Source organism: Sciurus carolinensis, chromosome 17, assembly GCF_902686445.1.
Source record: "Sciurus carolinensis chromosome 17, mSciCar1.2, whole genome shotgun sequence".
NCBI classification, from domain to species: Eukaryota; Metazoa; Chordata; class Mammalia; order Rodentia; family Sciuridae; genus Sciurus; species Sciurus carolinensis.
In genome coordinates, this window is record NC_062229.1 from 18625233 (window position 1) to 18647332 (window position 22100).

At 42.5% G+C, this 22100-nt stretch overlaps 1 pseudogene; it reads left to right on the forward strand.

Moving 5' to 3' along the window:
- The first annotated feature begins 308 nt into the window (after positions 1–308).
- Positions 309–9183, forward strand: LOC124968182 (olfactory receptor 7A17-like; annotated as a pseudogene).
- The last annotated feature ends 12917 nt before the right edge of the window (positions 9184–22100 follow it).

Sequence of the window (22100 nt, forward strand, 5' to 3'; positions counted from 1 at the left end):
TAGACGGTGCCTGGAACACGAATGCCACTCAGTGACATTCCTCCAATGCATGGGGAAGGACAGATCCATGATCTTTGGAGGAAAGTGTGAGAGTGAGACGGAATTCCAAATCAGAGAAGGCAGAGGGATTCCTAAGGGAAAGCAGACTCACACCAACCTGAGGGGCTGGTGCCTAACTGCAGAATAGCAAGGGCTGCTCTCCAATCAGGTCGGGTCAGCATTGCACAGTAGCTCTCTCTCTCTCTCTCTCAATATATATATTTTTCACTCATACTCTCACTCTGTCTTTCCCCAGTTACATGAAACACATGGGGACAGAAAATGACACAGGAATCTCAGAATTCCTCCTTCTGCGAATTTCAGAGGACCCAGAACTGCAGCCCCTCATCTGTGGGCTTTTCCTCTCCATGTACCTGGTCACTGTGCTGGGGAACCTGCTCATCATCCTGGCCACCATCTCAGACTCCCACCTGCACACACCCATGTACTTCTTGCTCTCCAACCTGTCCTTTGTGGACATCTGCTTCACCTCCACCACTGTCCCAAAGATGCTGGTGAACATCCAGACACAGAGCCAGGTCATCGGATATAAAAGTTGCATCACCCAAATGAATTTTTTCCTGCTCTTTTCAGTGGTAGACATCTTTCTGCTGACCATAATGGCTTATGACCGGTTTGTGGCCATCTGTCACCCCCTGCACTATTTGGTCATTATGAAGCCTTGGATATGTGCTGTCGGGGTTCCCGGGACCCCCAGCCTTGAGCACGGTCAAGATGGCGCCTGGCGCTGAGCCAAAAGCGGCCAGCTATACAGTAAACAACCAGCAAATTCCAATGATTGGCTAGTTAACGATGTGATTAGAGCATGCCCCCCTCGTGTACCTATTCTATGCCTGCAGCTGTCTGCGCGTTTACCTCGTGTGCTCTCCCCTGATTGGTTGAAGTGTATATAAGCTTGGTGGGTGGGGGAGTAGGCGGCAGCTGAAGCTGAAGCTGGGAGTAAGAAGAAGCTGAGAGAAGAAGAAGCTGAGAGTAGGAGAAGAAGCGAGGAAGAAGAGTGCGAGCAAGGGCGAGAGCCGAGTGGGAGAAGCGGAGCGGCCGAAGCAGGTGTGAACCGAGCGGGAGGAGCGGAGCGACCAGAGCAGGCGAGAGTTAAGCAGAGGGAAAGAGAGCGAGAGAAAGAAAAGAGAGAAAGGGATTAGAAAAGAGGGAAAGAAAGGAAGACTGTGCACAACAAACTTCCAAAGCTTCAGACGTTTGTCGTGTCTCTCTCTGCGGCCAGAGGGAACGCGATAACTGGTGCCGAAACCCGGGAAGAAGAAAATATTAAAAAGAAAACAAGGTAAGATATCTAAAAAAATTTTTTAATAAGTTAAACCGGTTATAAAAAAGTTAAAGGGTATCAGGATACGCCATCAGCGGTCCTGGGGATACGCGGAATGCGATCCAGTTAAAGGGTATCAGGATATGCCATCAGCGGTCCTGGGGATACGCGGAATGCGGTCCAGTTAAAGGGTATCAGGATACGCCATCAGCGGTCCTGGGGGCACGCGGGATGCGGCCCGATTAAAATAAAAATAAGGACACACCGAAGGTGGTCCGGTATCGGGATACGCCAGCAGCGGTCCTGACGCGTGGAACGCGGTCTAATTAAAAGTGAAAGTAGAAACACGCTTGAAGCGGTCCAATTAGGGTATAGGTAGCACGTGAAAAGCCGCTATAAAAATTTTAATGCACACTTGATAGATAGTTTTCCCTTCAGTAATCTCGTTGCTCCTGGCAGCTTGGCCACTGTTTGTTATTGTAACTGCCATAACTGAAGCTATTCAAATTAGTAACAATGGGGTCTGAAACGTCTAAATTCAGAATGCAGCAACCCCTCAGGGAGCTATTAAAAAACCATGGGACGCCATTAAAGGAAAAAACAGCTAAAGTATTTCTCGATACTGTGGAAAGAGTTTCCCCTTGGTTTTTGGATGAGGGCCTTTTGAATACCCTACAGTGGGAACAGCTTGGGGAGGACCTTCGTATAGCGGATAGGCAAAACCCTTTGCCAGTAGGCACTATGGCTATTTGGTTTCTTATTAAATCCTGTCTGCGAGATAAAAACAAAAAACCTTCACTCACCGAGCCTTTAGCTGAGGGAAGACAGGTTTTGGAAGAAATAAAAGAGGAACGCTCATATCTTTCTCAAAATTCAGAAAAAGGAACTAATTCAGATGAGGAACTATCAGAACGGGAACTATCAGGAGAGGAACTGGAAAAAAGAGTACAAAGATTAAGACTAGATGAAAAGCCCCCTCTAGTGCCCGTGTTGCCTAGTGCACCTCCCATAAATAGGGAACCTCCTCATGAAGCGTCCGGTTTCGGATTATGCTCAGAATGGAGTCATCTTGGATCTGTAGCGTATCCTGTTTTTGAGGATGCTCAAAATCAAAGATTCCACCAACCCTTAGACTTCAAAATAGTGAAACAGTTAAAAGAAGCAGTTAGCACATATGGTCCTCAGTCAGCTTTTACTATAGCCTTGGTAGATACCTTGACATCATTAAACTTAGTGCCCCAGGACTGGACTAATCTTGCTAGGGCCGCTCTGTCTGGGGGACAGTACCTTATGTGGAAAACATCATGGCAGGAAATATCTACGGATACCGCCCGCCGAAATGCGGCAGCGGGGAATCCCCAAGTCGATAGGGACATGCTTATGGGCGTAGGACCTTATGAAACCCTTCAGGCACAGCTTAATTATCATCCAGCAGTCTATGCGCAAATTGCCGTGGCTGCAACCAAGGCCTGGAAAACATTACAAGGAGCAGGAGATTTGCAGGGCCAGTTGTCAAAGGTAACTCAAGGGAGTAGTGAGCCCTACGCGGACTTCGTCGATAGGCTAATTCAGACAGCATCACGCATCTTCGGAGATGCAGAGCAAGCCATGCCCCTAGTAAAACAATTGGCTTACGAACAAGCCAACAAATGGTGTAGGGAGGCCATAAGACCATGGAGAAACAAAGACTTGTCCACCTACTTAAAAGTGTGTAGAGATATAAATGATACTTCGGCGCAGAGCAGTGCCTTTGTAGCAGCTATAGATAGACAAACCACCTTGTTGTCTGCCGCACTTGCACAAGCCCAGGGGAGGTTCCCTTCAAGAACTAATAGAGTCTTTAGGATCATGTTTTGTGTGCAGACAGAAGGGACATCTAAAAGCCACTTGTCCAAACAAAAGGCCACCCTTTGCCCAAGGTGGGAACATCTATACAAAGAATAACTTGGGAACCGGACCTGGGCTATGTCCAAGATGCAGAAGAGGAAGTCATTGGAGTAGTGCCTGTCAGTCTATTAGAGATAGGGAGGATAATTTCCTAGGATTGAATCCTAAACTTCAAAAAAACGGGAGACAGGGCCCTCCCCGGGGCCCGCAACAAATATACGGGGTAATTCAACAAGTTCCCCGACGGTGGTATCCTCCCACAGAGAAGGGGAGCGCAGAGCCACCTCAGGAAGTGCCGGATTGGACATCTGTGCCACCTCCAGACTCATACTAACCCCAGATATGGGGGTGCAGATGATTGATACTGATTGGCATGAAAAAATCCCACAGAACAGTGTAGGACTATTACTAGGTAGAGGTTCCTCAACACTAAAAGGACTTATAGTACACCCAGGGGTTATTGATCCTGATTTCACTGGACAAATAAAAGCCTTGGTCTCTTCACCAAAAGGAATTACGGTCATCTCTCCAGGGGATCGCATTGCACAAATGCTTATATTACCCAGTCAACATTCTTTGTGGCCCAGTAAAAATACAAATAAAAGACAAGGAGGTTTTGGATCAACAGGAACCACTTTAATAAACCTTACTATGGATATGGGACAGAGGCCCCTCCTAAAATTAAAAGTGGGAAATATGGAATTTACAGGTTTATTAGATACGGGAGCAGACAAAAGTATTATTAGTGCAATGGTCTGGCCAAAGCACTGGCCATTGATCACAGCAGCTCAGAGCTTGAGAGGCTTAGGAGTAGCAGAAAGCCCCAATCAAAGTGCTTCCTCATTATCGTGGAAAGATACAGAGGGACACACAGGAATATTTCAGCCATATGTCTGTAATGTTCCTATTAGTCTATGGGGACGAGACGTCCTGCAGCAAATGGGTATGAAACTCACCACTGATCAGACTTACCAAGGGACTCCTGTAAGAAATATGTTACAAAATATGAACTATGATGATAAAAAAGGATTAGGAAGACATAGTCAAGGATCTACCCAACCACTGCCTTTACTTCCACCAAAAAATGATTCTCATGGATTGGGTTTTTCCTAGGGGCCACTGATAAACCATCAATCCCTATAATATGGAAAGATGATAAGCCTCACTGGATTCCACAGTGGCCCCTAACAAAAGAGAAGCTAGAGGCAGCTCATAAGTTAGTACAAGAGCAGGTACAAGCAGGTCATTTACAACATTCTACTTCTCCTTGGAATACTCCAATATTCTTAACAAAGAAAAAATCAGGAAAATGGAGGTTATTACATGATTTAAGAGCCATAAACGAACAAATGTACCCTATGGGACCCATCCAATGCGGACTCCCTCTTGTCACTGCGCTACCAAAAAATTGGCCTACTATTATTCTGGATTTAAAAGATTGCTTTTTCTCTATACCCTTACACAAAAATGATTGTTGGAGATTTGCCTTTACTTTGCCCTCTCTTAATCACACTCAGCCTGATCAGAGATTTGAATGGACCGTGTTGCCTCAAGGTATGGCTAACAGTCCTACTATATGTCAAATATACGTAGATAAAGCGTTAACAACTACTAGACAAAAGTTTAAGAGATTGTTGATTTATCATTATATGGATGACATACTTATTTGCCATCCAGAAAAAGAAGTTTTGTTAGAAGCATTACAATTTATAACTCAAGCATTAGAAAAAAGAGGACTAACGATAGCCCCTGAAAAATTACAATTAGAGGAGATCCAAGAATATCTGGGTACAAGGCTCACTGCTACTACACTCAGACCATCAAGGTTGACCATCAGGACAGATCAATTGAATACCTTGAACGATTTTCAGAAACTCTTAGGTGACATTAACTGGATCAGATCCTATTTAAAATTATCCACAGGGGAATTAAAACCTTTATTCGATATATTAAAAGGTAATCCTGACTTGAATTCTCCTAGGAAACTTACTCCCGAAGCACGGATATCCTTACAGCTAGTAGAGAATAGACTTCAGCAATGTTACGTTGATCGTTGTGATCCTACTCAACCATTAAGTTTAATCATAATCTCAGAGAAACATACCCCTTTTGGCATAGTTTGGCAAGGAGGACCTCTGCAAAGTATAAATCTCCCTAGCTCTCCAGCTAAAACATTACAATCATATCCCCAAGCTATTGCTCAGGTAATATTCAAGGGAATAGAATCTTGCATTACTGTTTTTGGAATCCATCCGTCCATTATTATAACTCCTTATTCCACTCAGCAAATTAAATGGCTAATTAATAATGATGATGATTGGTCAGTATTATATTGTTCCACCTCAGCTCAGTTCGATAACCATTATCCCCAACATCCCTGGATTCAATTCTGTAAAAATACTCCCATAGTTTTTCCAAAAGTGACTAGTGTCCAGCCTCTTAAAGACTGTGTAACCATTTTTACTGATGGCTCCAAAAATGGAGTAGGTGCAGTGCTTATCAGTAAACAACTTCACACCATAATAGTTCCACCCAACTCCGCACAGGTTACTGAACTTGCAGCTGTAATATTAGCCTTTAAATTAGCAGATAATCAGCCATTCAATCTTCTATCTGATAGCTTATATATCGTCAACGCTTTACAGGTTTTTGAAACGGTACCCCATATTTCTTCCATGTTCACGGTAGCTTCTTATTTTACCACGCTACAAAACCTTATTCTACAGCGTAAACATTCATTTTATGTAGGACATATTAGAGCTCATTCTAATTTACCAGGACCTTTGGCCAATGCTAATGACTTGGTAGATATGGCCACCAAATCAATTTTTGTTTTTTCCATAGAGGAACAAGCAAAACTCTTTCATGAAAAATTCCATGTAAATTCCACTACTTTGAGCAGAAAATTTCCTATATCTAAATGTATGGCTCGACAAATAGTAAAAAATTGTCAACATTGTGCTCCTTTAATCCCAGTACAATCCTTTGGAGTTAACCCCAGGGGACTGCTGCCTGGTCATATTTGGCAGATGGATGTAACCCATATTTCTGAATTTGGTACTGTTAAGTATGTACATGTGTCAGTAGACACTGCTTCAGGGGTCATTATGGCTTCCGCTCATTCTGGAGAAAAGGTAAAAGATGTCATTCAACACTGCCTACAAGCATTTGCTGGCTGGGGCATACCTAAAGTTATTAAAACAGATAATGGTCCTGTTTATACTTCCAAAAGCTTCCGGTTGTTTTTACAAACATTTAACATCCAATCAGTCACTGGCATCCCCTATAATCCTCAGGGACAGGGCATTGTGGAAAGAGCACATCTTACTTTAAAAAATTGTCTAAATAAACAAAAAGGGGGAATAGGAGCCTCGTACAAGTCTCCTAAAGATAAACTTAATTTAGTTCTTTTCATTCTAAATTTCTTAACTCTGGATAGGGACGGCCACTCTGCAGCTGATCGACATTATAATCCCCATGATACTCCTCAAGTATGGGCAAAATGGAAAGATATCCTGACAGGTTGTTGGAAAGGACCGGATCCAGTCCTTCGTTGGGTCCGAGGGTCTGTTTGTATTTTCCCACAGGATCAACAGACTCCAGTCTGGATTCCAGAAAGGCTAATCAGAGTTTTACAACATGCAGGTGATGCTGCTCCTCCTCGCAATGGTGAGCCTGAGCCTTCCTCCAATAACAAAAACTCAGACGGAAAGGCAAACCCGGAACCTATGGGCCATTGTTAGCCTGGCCATATTTTTTACTTCTAACTAACACATTTTTTATCCTTTCTTCTCTTGTTTTTCACCAATTCCTCTACAAGCCTGTCAATTCTACTGATGATTTTTCAGGTCGTGCTGCTTTTGGTGACAAGGATATCTCTAGCCTTTCTTTGCTTTAACAGGAGGAATTTTTGCACTTTGCCGTTGGAATCATACTACAAATCAGACCCAGAGTGGAGCAACTCGTTTTGCTGACCCTAGCTGTAATATTGCTTTTCCTCCCACGTCAGCTTGTGTATTTCCTCCCTTTTATGTTTCTACCAACTAACATTTCTAATAACACCTCTTAACTGTTCACTAACCGTGTGCTATCTCTCACAATGCTGGAATGGTTCTTTTGCCACCCGTGCAATTTGATGCACATTTCTAATTCTTCCTACCAGTCCTAGTTTCTGTTGCAGATATAGAATTGCCAGTGCTATTATCAAGAAACAGGAGAGGCTTTGACGTTGCAACAGCCGCGATCATTGCCATCACAGTCCTTGCAGTAGCAGCATTGACACAACCATAACAACGATCATTTGGCTGAAAATACAGCTGCAGCCTTATAGACCATAGAGACTCTATCAGAAAGTGGACTTACTATAAAAACAAGTGGATACCTTGCAAGAACTTTTGGGACTGGGATGCGTTTATTCCCTGAGAGCTGTTTGTGTTGCCCGTATTGTAACTCTACTGGGATGTATATTGTTTCTGTATTTAATATGGTTACATGGTTTTTCTTCTGTTTATAGATTTATCAAACAGCAGGCAGGCTTAGGAGCTATGGTGGTACTCCTCTGCCTTGGCCTCCTTCTCTTCATTCGTTTTGGCATGCATCTACGAGCTAGCCAATAGAGAGATCAAATTATCTTTCATCAGGCCATGACCGCCCTAAAGGCCGACAGCCCCCCATTAGTATGGCTCTTGATGCTGGACCAGTAGTCAAAGACGGGTAATGAAGGAGGTGGCTGTGTACCAACCTAAGACAGGAGCTGCAGCATGCTCTGCAGGCTCTGATGACGGGTAAGGACATATGCTGACCACTCAGCCTAAGACAGACACGGTCCCAAGCCTTAGTTTAATAATAAAGAAGGGGGATATGTCGGGGTTCCCGGGACCCCCAGCCTTGAGCATGGTCAAGATGGCGCCTGGCGCTGAGCCAAAAGCGGCCAGCTATACAGTAAACAACCAGCGAATTCCAATGATTGGCTAGTTAACGATGTGATTAGAGCATGCCCCCCTCGTGTACCTATTCTATGCCTGCAGCTGTCTGCGCGTTTACCTCGTGTGCTCTCCCCTGATTGGTTGAAGTGTATATAAGCTTGGTGGGTGGGGGAGTAGGCGGCGGCTGAAGCTGAAGCTGGGAGTAAGAAGAAGCTGAGAGAAGAAGAAGCTGAGAGTAGGAGAAGAAGCGAGGAAGAAGAGTGCGAGCAAGGGCAAGAGCCGAGTGGGAGAAGCGGAGCGGCCGAAGCAGGTGTGAGCCAAGCGGGAGGAGCGGAGCGACCGGAGCAGGTGAGAGTTAAGCAGAGGGAAAGAGAGCGAGAGAAAGAAAAGAGAGAAAGGGATTAGAAAAGAGGGAAAGAAAGGAAGACTGTGCACAATAAACTTCCAAAGCTTCAGACGTTTGTCGTGTCTCTCTCTGCGGCCAGAGGGAACGCGATAATGTGCTTTGCTGGTTATGGTGTCCTGGATTGTGAGCAGCTCACATGCATTGTTGCAAAGCCTAATGGTGTTGCGACTGTCCTTCTGCACAGACTTGGAAATCCCCCACTTTTTCTGTGAACATAATCAAGTGGTCCACGTTGCTTGCTCTGACACTTTTCTTAATGACATGGTGATATATTTTGCAACTGTGCTACTGGCTGGTTGTCCCCTTGCTGGCCTTCTTTACTCCTACTCCAAGATAGTGTCCTCCATCCGTGCAATCTCATCAGCTCAGGCAGGTACAAAGCCTTCTCCACCTGTGCGTCTCACTTTTCTGTGGTCTCCTTATTTTATTGCACAAGCCTGGGTGTGTACCTCAGTTCTGCTGTGACCCAAAACACATGCTCTACTGCAACAGTCTCTGTGATGTACAGCGTGGTCACCCCCATGCTGAACCCGTTCATCTACAGTCTGAGGAATAAGGACATCAAGAGCGCTCTGAGGAGACTCTGTGAGAGAGAAACTATGAAAGTGTCTGTTGTGCTGAGACTGAAGATGTGCCCGTGACCATAGGACTCAGATCCTCAGAACCAGAACTGGGTTCTCATCAGCAGGTGGAAGCAGAACTTGCTCTTCTGTTTTATTCCTGAAGTTTTAGTTTCTTTGGTTTCAGTTTCTTCATACAGTTCATTTTCATATTTCAATGGAGTGCATCTTCTGACCTGGATGACATCTGAGCCTTTTCACTATATCATTTTCCAACCATTTGGAAGTTCTTCCCATCTTTGGAACAGCAATAATTTGCAAACCCCACCTAACTCAAATGACCCATTTTTAGGAATAATTTCATCTCAACCAACTCATATGACATAAATGATTTTTTTATATTTGAATAAATACAATCATTATTTTTCTTAGTGTGGGGGAAAAAATCTGCTTTCTGCCACCTGGGCTGTGTGCATAATGTGAGGGTGGAGTAAGGTGTGGGGACACTTTCTTACCTGTGTGTGTCTGTCCTTCCCGTGTGGCTCCCTCGATGCCCGTCTTGACAATGTGCCATCACACCCAGCCTGTTACCCAGGTGACCACAGGCTTCATGCTCAGTTCCAGTGCTGCCTCTGTTCAGCTTGGTGTCTACAGTGCCTGCCACAGTCAGGGGAATCAGGTCCCAGGACATTAGCTCAGCATTTTCCAAGTAGGTAGTGCATACTCTACACAGCATTTCTACATGATGACAAGGTGGAAAGCTGAACAGACAAGAGCCCCCTGTGGGTAGGCACTTCAGAGAGAGGGCAGTGGATGTGGCTGTAGGACAGAGTTGAAGGCATGCTCCTTTATTTGTGTTTGATTAGCATGTTTAAATTCACATGTTACTTGGTTTCAGTGTGATATTTGCTCACCTGCATCCAGTGCATTATTTGAATCAGCCTCCCTTTATTCACGCTCTTCCCTGATCCTTCCCAGCTTCCAGCATCTCTGTTCTGCTAGACTTCATGAGGAAGAGCTTGCAGTGCTTCTTTCCTTCTGGCATATTTCTCCTGGTATCATGAGCCCCCCCATCCATGGTGCCACAAAGGCCAGCCTTCATTCCTCTGCTGGCTGACTGGTATCCCACTGTGTGTGGCCTCATCTCTGGGTCCATTTATCTGCTGTGGGCACTACCTGGGGTCCAGGTTCAGCCTCAGTGAACAGTGCCCGGTGAACATGCAGCAGGCATCGCCCTGCTCTGCCCCTGTCAGTCCTGCTCATCAGGGTTGGCGTCCTGTGTGATGCTCCACCATGACTGCCCTCCTGGAGGCTGAGGAGAGGACACATGGCCATATTTTGTCATTTCCTAATACTTAATGCTTATGTGCAATGATCTCATAATAAATGTCTAATGATAATGATAAATGAAGAAAGGGGGTCACCTGAGCAAGCTGTGGACAGCAGCTCAGATTCCACCACATTTCCCTCTTCCCTTAAACCCCTGATTCCTCTTCAGGTTCCCCCATGTGACCGGATCCTGTTCTGGTGCATCCTGTGCTTCAAGTGTTCCTCATCTTCTTCTAACCAAAGAAGTTCATTAAAAAGGCCATAATGAAGCTGAGAGTGTGCATGTCTGCACTTCACTCTGGTCGTGCTGGACCACACAGGTGCACAACAGACCTCGACCATGCTGTTTCCAAATCAGTGTAAACAGTTGGCTAGTGGAATGAACAGGCTTGGGACAGTAAGGCACGCTGACATCCAGCCTCCTGTGGTTACTGTGGTGTCTTCTGTTGACAGGTTAAGGGGGAGGGCAGTGTGATGGACCCCTGATCTAGAAATGAGGTTTTTACCTCAGTGAGCACATTCCCCTCCTCCCTCTGCACAAACAGGGAAATCCCAGGCTGTTCTGACCTTCCCAGGCCCCAGCTGCCCTGTGCAGACAAGCTCATCAGTGACAGCGTGTGCTTGGTGGCTGCCATCCTGAGCTTTCCCTCCTACGGGCCCCTCTTCCCTCATTTTAGGTTTTCTCCCATCCTGAGCATTTCATCAGCCTGGACTTTGCCCAGAGCCTTTTACACTTGGTGGTCTCACCTCTGGGTGGTCTCCTGTCCTACAGAACTGGCTGTGTTAGGCAGCTCTTTGTCACTGGAACAAAATCTTGAGAAAATCAACTTAGAATTTATTTGGACACATGGTTTTGGAGGCTTTAGTCCAGAACGAGTTGACCTTGTGACTTTGGGCTTGTTGCAAAGAAGCAGGTCACAAGGGATAGTGGACATGAGTACAGTAATCTTTCCACCTCTTTGCCAGGAGCTGACAGAGGAGGAGACTGGGGTCCCACAATCTGTTTCAAAGGCATATCCCCAATTACCTATGACCCCCAACCAGATTTCCTCTACCTCTTCATAGTGCCAAACTGAGAACCAAACCTTTAACACATGAAGCTTTACACATACACGGTAGCACTGGCCTTGGGGTCTACCTCAGGTCTGCTGTCACTCTGTCCCCCAGGAGAATTTGATGACCTCAGTGACATTCCCCATGGTCAACCTTGTGCCAAATCCCTTCTCCTACCATCTAAGAAGAAGTTCATGCAAGGTGCCTGGGGAGACCCCTCAGTAAGATGAGGCCTCTCAGTGAAGGGGTCATTGAAGGACTCTCCCAAGTGGCCATGTGCAGGACACTGAGGGCCACAGAACCTGGCCTCCCTCCTCCATCCTTGACAACTTCCTCCTTTATGTGTTTTAGAGCAACTCTGTCCTTGGGTCTTCACTTGGAGACTTTCCTGCCCTACATATTGTTTGTTAAGTTATCTCTTGGATCACTCTATTTCATTTTTTGTATTTTTATTTTTATGGTTCATAACAGTTATATACAACATTGGGATTCATCTTGATGTAACTGTTAATGCATGGGATATAATTACTCTAACAAGTCCCCAGCACTCCAACCACCTTTCAAATAATAATGCAAATTTCATGTGAATATAACATGGGCCTTTTTCAGTTTTCTGCAATAGTGATTTATTTAACAAACTTTGATAAATAAAGTCTTACAAATTTAATACACATCCTCAGGGGTGAGGCTCTGTGTGCTTCCTTTGGACATGTTGCCCTGGAATCTTTGAGTTGATGCAAATGGAATTACCTCAATGACTTTGTTTTTTTTTAATTAATTTATTTTTTTATTTTTAATAAAGCATGTTTTCATTCATTATACACAAATGGGGTGCAAATTTTTGTTTCTAAGTTTGTACAAGATGTAGATTCACACCATTTGTGTAATCATACATGTCCATAGGGTTAGGATGTCAGTCTCCTTCCTCCGTCTTTAATAACTCCGCCCCTCCTCCTCTCATTTCCCTCTATGTAATTCAGAGTTCCTCCATTCTTCTCTTACTCCCCTACCCCCACCTCCCTTATGTTTCATCAACCACTTATCAGAGAAAACATTTGGCCTTTTGGTTTTGGCAATTCGCTTACTTCACTTAGTACGATATACTCCAATTCCATCCATTTACCTGCAATTACCATCATTTTATTCTTCTTTATGGCTGAATAATATGCAATTTTGTATATATGTACACGATTTTCCTTATCCATTTATCTATTGAAGGGCTCTAAGTTGGTTAAATATTCTAACTATTGTGAACTGAGCTTCTATAAACATTGACATGGCTGTGTTACTGTAGGATGCTGATTTTAAGTTCTTTGAGTACAAACCAAGGAGTGGGATAAATGGGTCAAAAGGTGGGTCCATTCCAAGTTTTCTGAGGATTCTGCACACTGCCTTCCAGAGTGGCTGCACCAATTTTCAATTCCACAAGCAATGTACAATTGTGCCTTTTCCCCCACATCCATGCCAACACCTACTATTGCTTGTGTTCTTGATAGAAGTCATTCTAATTGGAGTAAGATGAAATCTTAGGGTTGTTTTAATTTGCATTTCTCTGATGACTAGTGATGTTGGACACTTTCTCATATATTTGTTAATCACCTGCATATCTTCTTCTGTGAAGTGTTTGATTCTTTTTCATTTCAGTTTTCTCCTCATACACAGTATGGATTCCTTGATATTCAAGACTAGATTGCATGCATGTTTGCATCTGTGATATGTAGTACAGTTCTTGAAAAGGTATTTATACTCTGAATTTTGGATGAAATTTGGACGGGGTAGCTGCACAGAACTTGAACCAGAAAAGTGTAAATGGGTAGGTGTAAGAAGAGGCTTTGAATTTGGAAAATAATTCAAATTCACTGACTTTGATTTTGATAATCATACCACCAAGGAAATGAAGTCAGCATACAAAAATATCCCCAAAGTCCTGACAATGACTGTGACATTATTCACAATTGTTAATATATGAAGTGGTCTAGCTTCCCATGGATGGATGAATGGAAAAGAAAATGTGTATGTATACACAACAGAATATTATTCAGCCTAAAGATGAATGAAATCTTGTCCTTAGCAGGAACATGGATGGAATTGTACATTCTGTAATGTTAAATAATCCAGAAGACCAGTGCTGTGTATTCCCTCTGCTATGTAGAAGTTAAAAAAAGTTGAGGCAAATGTATCATAGAGATTCCTGGAATCTGGGAAGGATGGGAGGGAGGGAGGGAGGAAGAAGTGATTTGAGAGAAGAAACCCAAACGCAGTTAGGTTGCCCAGCTTGGGAGACCACAGTGCGCAGGATCTTGTTATGTACTTTATGAAGACCTAGGAGGGCAAAGCTCAGAGACAACAGACATGAAGAAATGATGTGGGCAGGGAAGTGGTACTCACCCTCACCCGGCCTGAGCACACTGCATACATGTTTGAAATATCATGCTGGAGCCATTAAAACCTACAGTACAAACACATTCATAAAAATTAAATGAAGTTTAAAATCGACACTCAGTACATGCCAGTACTAGTGAGCCACCAGCCTGGTGTTGTCTCACTGAGGGATTCCATCAGCTCCTTTATCAGGAGCAGGAGCTCATGGTAACCAGGCAACGAACTGAGGTCACAGGTGGGAGGAAGAGGATCTGACCACTACTGTGGACGCAGGCACCTCTCTTAAGCTGGATGGTGAGTTGCCTAAGATGAGCTTTGTAAGGATGATCACTAACACTGGAAGGAATCAGAAGCCTTCAGATGCAAACTCCTGCTTTGGACCTCTCCCCAACAAAGAAGTGCTCTCTCTCTGGGTGTTGCAGTCTTAGGAACAAAGCAGACACAGGTGAGCTTTCTGAAGCTTCTCTTGATAGTTTAATGTCATTTTCTTTGTTCTTTTGTGAAAGTGAGCACTTTTCATGTTTATGTGTCACTTGGATTTATTTGCTAAATCCCTCGCTCCCAAATTTAGATCATTTTAAATGTTTTTAAAATTCTAATCAGTGAAACCATTTGTATATGCCGGTTTGCTCCTTCAAATTTAATGTTATTTACATTTGAATTAAGGACTACTGTGTATATTTGAAGTTTAAAACGTGGTATTATAGGATGTAGATAGATAGTAAAGTGTGAACCTTGCTTTCCTTAAAATACAATATATCACAAATTGATCTTAGTGCTTAATAATGTTTTCAACATAAATAATTTTAGTACAAATATATTAGGTATGGCATGATAATTTGATAATATATACAGTGTAGATTGTATAATGATCAAGTTAGAAAAGTAGACATTCACATGTACTTAAAAAAGATTTAAAATTTTTTGATTTATGTAATAATTCTACATAGTTATGGGAAAAGTATCTTGTTTCAATACATGTAAATAATAAGACAGACCAAATGATTTCATCTCCATTATTTGCTTTTCTGGAGACCTCAAGCTCCTCTTTACTAGTTATTCATGTCTACCATGGGTCTCTCTCTAGGATAATCACCCCATCATGCTGTAGAAAAATAGAACATATTCCTTTTGTCTCCCTGTGTCTGAGTGCTGGCCCTGTCTCCCCACTGAACCCCTTCCCGACCTCTGGCATCACTATCACATATTCTAATTACCTTGTAAATAGTGCACTTGAGAGATACGATGTGGAATTTGTCTTTCTGCATCCACCTTACTACGTGAAAAATAATGTCCTAGGAGCTTGTATAACTTCCATGCACTGGAGACCATAGATCATTCTTTCAGTTCTACCCTTCATTTCTTCCATTTCTTGCAAAATGTCTATCCTCTTAGACTCTGTCCTGCACATTCAATCAATTATAGTCATGCATGATAAGGTAAGAATTGAAATTTACCTCAACAAATCATCTCCCAAGCATTATTCATTTCAAAATCCTTCCCATTCCCAGGGATTTTTTAAGTTCATGATATTTTTTTGTTTGACTGAAGTTGTTTGTAATAATTCTGTTTCATTAAGATATCTATTTAGAGTTAAGCTAATTTTACCATATTTTGTTAACCATGTTTTTTTGGCATATAGTAAAAAGCAAGCTGAAATTTGCCCTTCTACTCCCTCTAACATAATACTCTTGCCCAGCTTTTTCTTGGTGGAAGATGTGACTGAGCTGCCTGTCCAATTTTGGACTACCTTTGACTTCTTCCTTAATAACAGAACATGGATTCTGTTAGAGCTGTCAATACGCTCTGTCAAAGGCTTCAGCTTAAGGGTTGCTAGGTGTATTTGCTTCATCCCCTCTATTAACAACTGTCACCAATCAGTGCTAAAAATGACAATATTTTGTTACCTTTCAGTAGTTGAGATAACTGGAAACACAATATGTGTTTCATTTGAGTGCAAGAAGTTCTACCCAGAGCAATTAGAGAAGGGAAATAAGAAGAATATCTAAGTTGGAAAGCAGGGAGACAAATTACCCATTTATAGATGACAAGTTTTGTAAAGTTTATTTTTGGTGGATCCATAATTGAATTTGCTTATGGGATCAGTAATAACTTGAAGGGTATATATGCATTGATCAAATCAGGGTTATTAGCATTCCCATCTCCTTAAATGTGTATTGTTTCTTTATATATAGAGTCTGAACATCTATTGAGCACCTGCTTCTTCCACTAATGCAGTCCCAGCCAATTATGTTCACAAAAATCCAAAGGATCTCCAGACTCGGCTAAAATAATCATACCCTCACAAATTGGGAAAACCAGGAAGAAATGGACAAGAACAACCTGGATATATGCAACCTACAGATATTGAACGATCATTAGTAGAAAACTCAGACTGACAAATAATGAGTAAAACAGTTGAATCTGCAGTAAAACCCTGCTGTGGGTGGTGAACTCTCACAGTGCTGCAGCCCAGGTGCATCACCCTGCAAGATCTTGATTTGCTGACTCCCATGAAGAGGGCATTTCTGGACTCACTTAAGGTCCAAAGAGACCTATCTGGTATCATAAGGAGCTTACTAAATGTGGAACATACACACAATGACTGATGTGTCCTTGATCTGGATTGATGTGGATTTGATATAGAGATGATCTTGTTGAGGCAGGTGATTTCCCATGAGCTGTAATATATGACTTGTTTGGCATATCAACTTCCTACAGTAGGTGGGATCTCCAGGTACTTGTAAGTTACTGTATGCAGATTTCAGGTACTGAATCCACCATTTGACCATCTAAGGTCAGAACTGAGTTGGGTGGAGTAGAAGAGATCTCAACATACCTGCATTGGACTCTCATACTGGACCACATCTGTAATACTCCATGAGTTACCCAAGTACCAGGACCAGCAACATCACTATCAAGTAGGAGCTAATTACAAATGCAGAGTCTCTGGGTCACCCTGGACCGGTGGAATCAGAATCTGTATCTCAGCAAAGTACTCATAGGCAGAGATGTTCTGGACTAGAACAGGATTTCAATACACACAGCTGTTTCTGTAGAGAACTCCTTGTGCTGAGGGCTGTCCTGTGCCTTATAAGATGTTGAGCAGCTTCTCTGATCTCAATCCACTATATGAACATAGCACCACCCACTTGGGATAAACAGAATTCTCCAGTTATTTTCTAGTGCCCATTCAAGAAAAAATTGTCCCTGGGTGAGCCCACCTGCATAGAGTACAACTAGAAAGATCTTGATATAGATCCAATGAAAGTTATTGCACTTTACCTCTTTTATAACTTGGGTTGATTAATGACCCTTCTGTGGTCTATGTCTGCAAAGTGAAGGATGAGGTCACCACTGTATTGACCCCGCAGAATGGATTTAAGGTTGTGTGTTCTGTTAGTGTGTTAAGCAAAGGGACTTTCATTTTGCCCAGGCTGGCCCTGAATCCTGGCCTCAAGTTCATCCTCCAGCTTCAGTCTCCTAAGTAGATCAGACAACAGGTGCATGCATGTTAAAGTTTTCACAATATGTAAACAAGAATGAGAACAAGGTACTCATCCCAGGACAACATACATAAAAAGATCTGAACATATTACTTAAAATTGCTAGATGTTTTATAAATCAAAGACTAACTGAGGTTCTTTACATGTGTTTTAAGTATGATTTTTCTAAATATTTTGGGAAAGTGTCATGAAAGCAAGGAATGTAGGGGTGGTATTCTATTCAAAAGGTCACAGTTTGCTCCTGTTTTGAAGAGAAAATAGCAATTTCCTAGCATTTTCATAAACTGTGTCTCAAACACATACAGGGCATATGAGATCCAAGAGACATAATCGGTTCCTCAGTGTCAGGCTTGGGATAAAACTTTAAATCAGGACTGGGATTTGGTGGTAGGAGATTAGAGCCCTGAAATCAGAAAAGTTACTAGAGAAGAAGTATAAATAATGGATTCCCCTGTCTTTCCACCTGGTCTCTTGGGAATAGAGTATCTGTAGGTAAAAAAAAAAATCCTTTTTGTGTAGAATCATATCCCACAGAGGAACGAGGTTACCAGGGGTCAGAGTAACAAGAGAAAGGTCTAATGAGAATTCTCAGGAGCTGTGTATATCTGCTCTGCTGTGGTCTTTCAGAATGCGTGAGCTTCGGCTGGACAGGATGTGATTGTTCTTTCTGAGGTCCAAAGCCTGGCTCAGAGAACAATACGTAATTCATTCCTGCTCTCTTGTCTGGGACATCAGTATCCATCTCATCCATTTAGAGAGGGTTTGGATTTGCACACACAGTCTTCTTCTCAGATTCTCATCCAGGTCAGTGTGAGAAGCAGCAGGTCTTGCAGGAGAGGTTCAGAGAATGGATGACAAGCATGTTCATCTGAGGTCATTGGAGGTAAAACTGCCTTGCCCTGAGCTAAGAGATGGCAGTTTGCAGGATCATTTCCTTGCTTGATTTATTGAATTCATTAATATATTTGTTTATGATGATAAGAGGGAAGTGTCAATTGAACTCATTTGTGGGGTCATCACTGGCATTGCAAGTAAAGCAAATTAGAAGAGGGCATGGAAGGGTTAATATCATTTTAGTAAAAGTAGACACATGTTTTATAGGACCATTTCAAATAAGGGGAATAGAGAAATGGAGTCTTAGCCATGGATGGATACATTTAAATGAGGGCATTTCATTTTTTTATTTCTAAGTTGGTGCATGTATGCATCTGCCTTCACAATGATAACATTAGACCAATGGATGACTTGCAAACCATACCAGGCAACAACAGTCCATGTGTCAATCATATTGCAGTGTCTCCTTGCATGTTGTCTGTTCACCTTGAAAAAACTCTTCTACAGGTAAAAGGGGCCACTCTCACTCATTTTGCATTACAATTATTTCCTAAGACAGTGTATTATATATATCTTTAGACTGTAAGATGTGTCTGCTCTCCATTTGCCAGTTTCTGTAAGAATCTCTTGCTTTTGTGTGGAGGGTACAGTATAGTTTCATTTCTGTCTGTTATATCATTTTTTCAAATTTGAGGATGGGAGTTTTCACCACTTGGTGTTTTTGCCACTTTGCTCTGCAATATAGGTTAATGTATTCGGGGAGTATATTTGAGAGTTTACAAATTCTTTATTGTCAGATGCATTAACTGGCTGTAATCTGTCTGATTCCTTTGAAAATGTAGATAGTTCTACATCAATTGAGTAAATAAATCAGCCTTTATGTGTGTCTCAGATCTGTATTTCCATCTCCATTACCCAGTACTGTGCTTGTTGTATTTTGTGACTGGATCCATTTCTTAAAATTCACATCTCCTCCAGCATCATTTGGTTGGCAATCTTTACCATTTGATCTAAACCACCTTCATTTCATAAGCAAATTTGAATCCTGTGTTTTATGCAAGATGAAATTACAGCCCAGATACTGCTTCTTGCTGGCATTTAAAAATGCTCTCTCATGTTCTGCAGTGACTGTTCAGTCTTGAATTAAAGCCTCAAGCTGACACCCTTCAGCTGTCACCATCTGGGGCCTTTAGAGTTCCTACTGTATTGTCACACAGAGTCTTTCTGAAGCCCCCGCCTGCCTGAGCTCTCAGGGTGCCATTCTTTGTTCCTTCTCAGGTCCTACTCACCTTCTCCTTGAATGTCAAACACTCACTCATCTCCTGCACCTTTCCTATCAACGTATGGATGGCCCTCCATGCACACCGTGCATTCCACTGGGTTCAGGGCAGCCTGCTTCCCACTGCCTATCTCCCTGACTGCCCTCTTCAATAGGACCTAAAGGGAGTTTCTCCCACCAAGTGCAACGTTACTTATATAAGGGGCTGTGTATGATTTCACCATATAGTGTGACATCCACACTGTGGGTGGCCTTTGGAATTTTCCCTCGTTAAACAGATATGATCTACAATGGTGTCTGCAAAGATGTTTGTAGAGTGTTTATATTAAACTGTGGTTCTCAACAAGGTATATTTCCCCTCCAGGGGACCCTGAGAAATAGTTGCAGATGGTGTGGACTGACACTGGGAAGAGAGATTAGACCAGAATGTTCTGCTAAACATGGTACAGGGCACAAGACACAAACGACCACCAATGATGATCTTGCCCTGAACATCCCGATTTCCTTAAGTGAGAAAAGGTGAGTTGGAGAGTCTCTGAATTTCTAATATTCATAGCTGTCTGTAGGTGTTGTCCTAAGATCATGTAACTCTTCTCATTTCTGCTCCTGTTTAAAGCTTGGACCCCAAAACGTGGCAGCTCACACTTTCCCGACGGGGATGGTTTGAAAAAGATTGCCTGTTGTTTCCTCCAATTAATACTGACTTTGAACAAATGTTCCCAAACCCATTCACCATTTCAATTTCCCTGTTTTCATTCTGGGCCTGCTTTCCCACAGTTACCAGCATTTCAGGGTTTTTGTGCGTTAATTTCTTTAATTCATTCTGAGGTGCATAAGATGTTTTATATCCTATTGCAATCTGTCTTTTCTTGCCTGAGGTTCTTGCTTTATTCAAGTTGATTTGACCCACAATGAGCTTTTCATGCTGTTTTCCTGGGGTTCTTAGAATATGTACTGTTTACTTTCTTACTCAGTTTTTAATTTCTCTGGAATTAATAAAAAAAGAAACATGAGGTTTGAAACTACATCATTCCCTCTAGATACGGAGTCATTTTTGTCAACTTTTGTGAAACTGTTCAAGCTTTTCCAGCTTAAGTGAAACACCATCTTTACAAACACACTGAGACACAACTTCTGACTCACTCAACAAATAATAACTGAACATCTGTGTGTGCCAGAACATTCTAGTAACATTTTTTAATTTTATTTCTGGATACTAAACATTATGATCAGGAGTCCACACTGTTATCACTAAAGAATTCCTATGGTGTGTCTTGTTTCCCTTCCTGTTTAAGGCTTCATTCAATTTTTGTTTAATAGAGCTTTCTTGAAACCATTGCATTGAAGTGGTTCTGACCCTTGACATTCATTTTGTGTCAATATTTCTCCTTTGTTAAGAGTGTTTTTATACCATGCATACCTGCTCACACTGTCTGAAAATACAAAGTTGAATAAATAATGTGAAGTCGCTGCTCCTTTGTAACCTGTGATATAATGGCAAGCAGAGCACAATCAAATAAATTTGGTTGCGATGCAGCGTCTTTAGGGGAACATTTTGGAGAGTATCATTCAATGTGAAAGGACACGGCTGTCTTTGTGTGTGCAGAATTGTATACCATGTGGACTCAGGAGGCCTTTGCATGTTGGAAAGAGGCCTGAACGAGGACTAGAGTGTGCTTGAGGGGTTTGCCAACAGAACTCAACCCCAGAAGTGGAGGTGCTGTGGCTGCGAGAGCTAGGGGATGGGAGAGAGGGAGCCGCGAGTTCGGACTCCAGGGAGCTCAGAGGAGGACTGGCCTCAATGCTCTCCAGCACAGTAGGGTGACTGTGCTGGACGGTTACGGACTGTATATTCTGAAGTAGCTGTTAGAGAAGATTCCTACTGTTCCAGCATAAAGAAGTGATAACTATTTAAGGTGATAGATATGCTGATTACGCCACATGACTCTTATCCATTGTACACGGAATTGCAATATCACACTGCACCTCCTCAGCACCTAGAACTATTGTTAGGTAAACATTTAAAGATATTTTGAAAAGAGATCAAAACTCAAAGCATAAATATTGCAACTGTAGGAGCCCCATGAAAAACGCAGTAGAGGGTTGATCCACCTCCAGATCACATGGAAACCAGTGCTCAGGAACGTGTGGAGCAGCCTAGGGACAGGGCACATCCTCTGCTATCTTGGGAATAATGCCAATGGACATTTTTCCTTCCTTTTGTGAATTGTTGGATTTTACTCTAAGCTCAATGTTTCGATCTGGATGTTTGATATGCATGCTTCTAAATGCTGAAGAGTTTTTCTTGCTTTTTCTCTGTTTGAATACAGGTACTTTTTGATCTCTTATTAGTTTTGCTGGGCATCAAAGGCATATAATGGGAGTGGTAATGCGGCCAGAATCTTCTAGGGACCTCAGGCTTGCTAGAAATTCCCCGCTCTAGTCCTCCTAACTCCCACTCTTCATTGAACATAATTTTTTGTTAAACTCAGGACAGAAAATGCCTGTACAAAAATGAATCTCCAAGGTTCCCTGTGATGGGAAATTGACAGACTGGAATTTCTGGGTACCATTGCTTCATTCTTTTGAGTGTAATTATTCTGATACCCACAGTT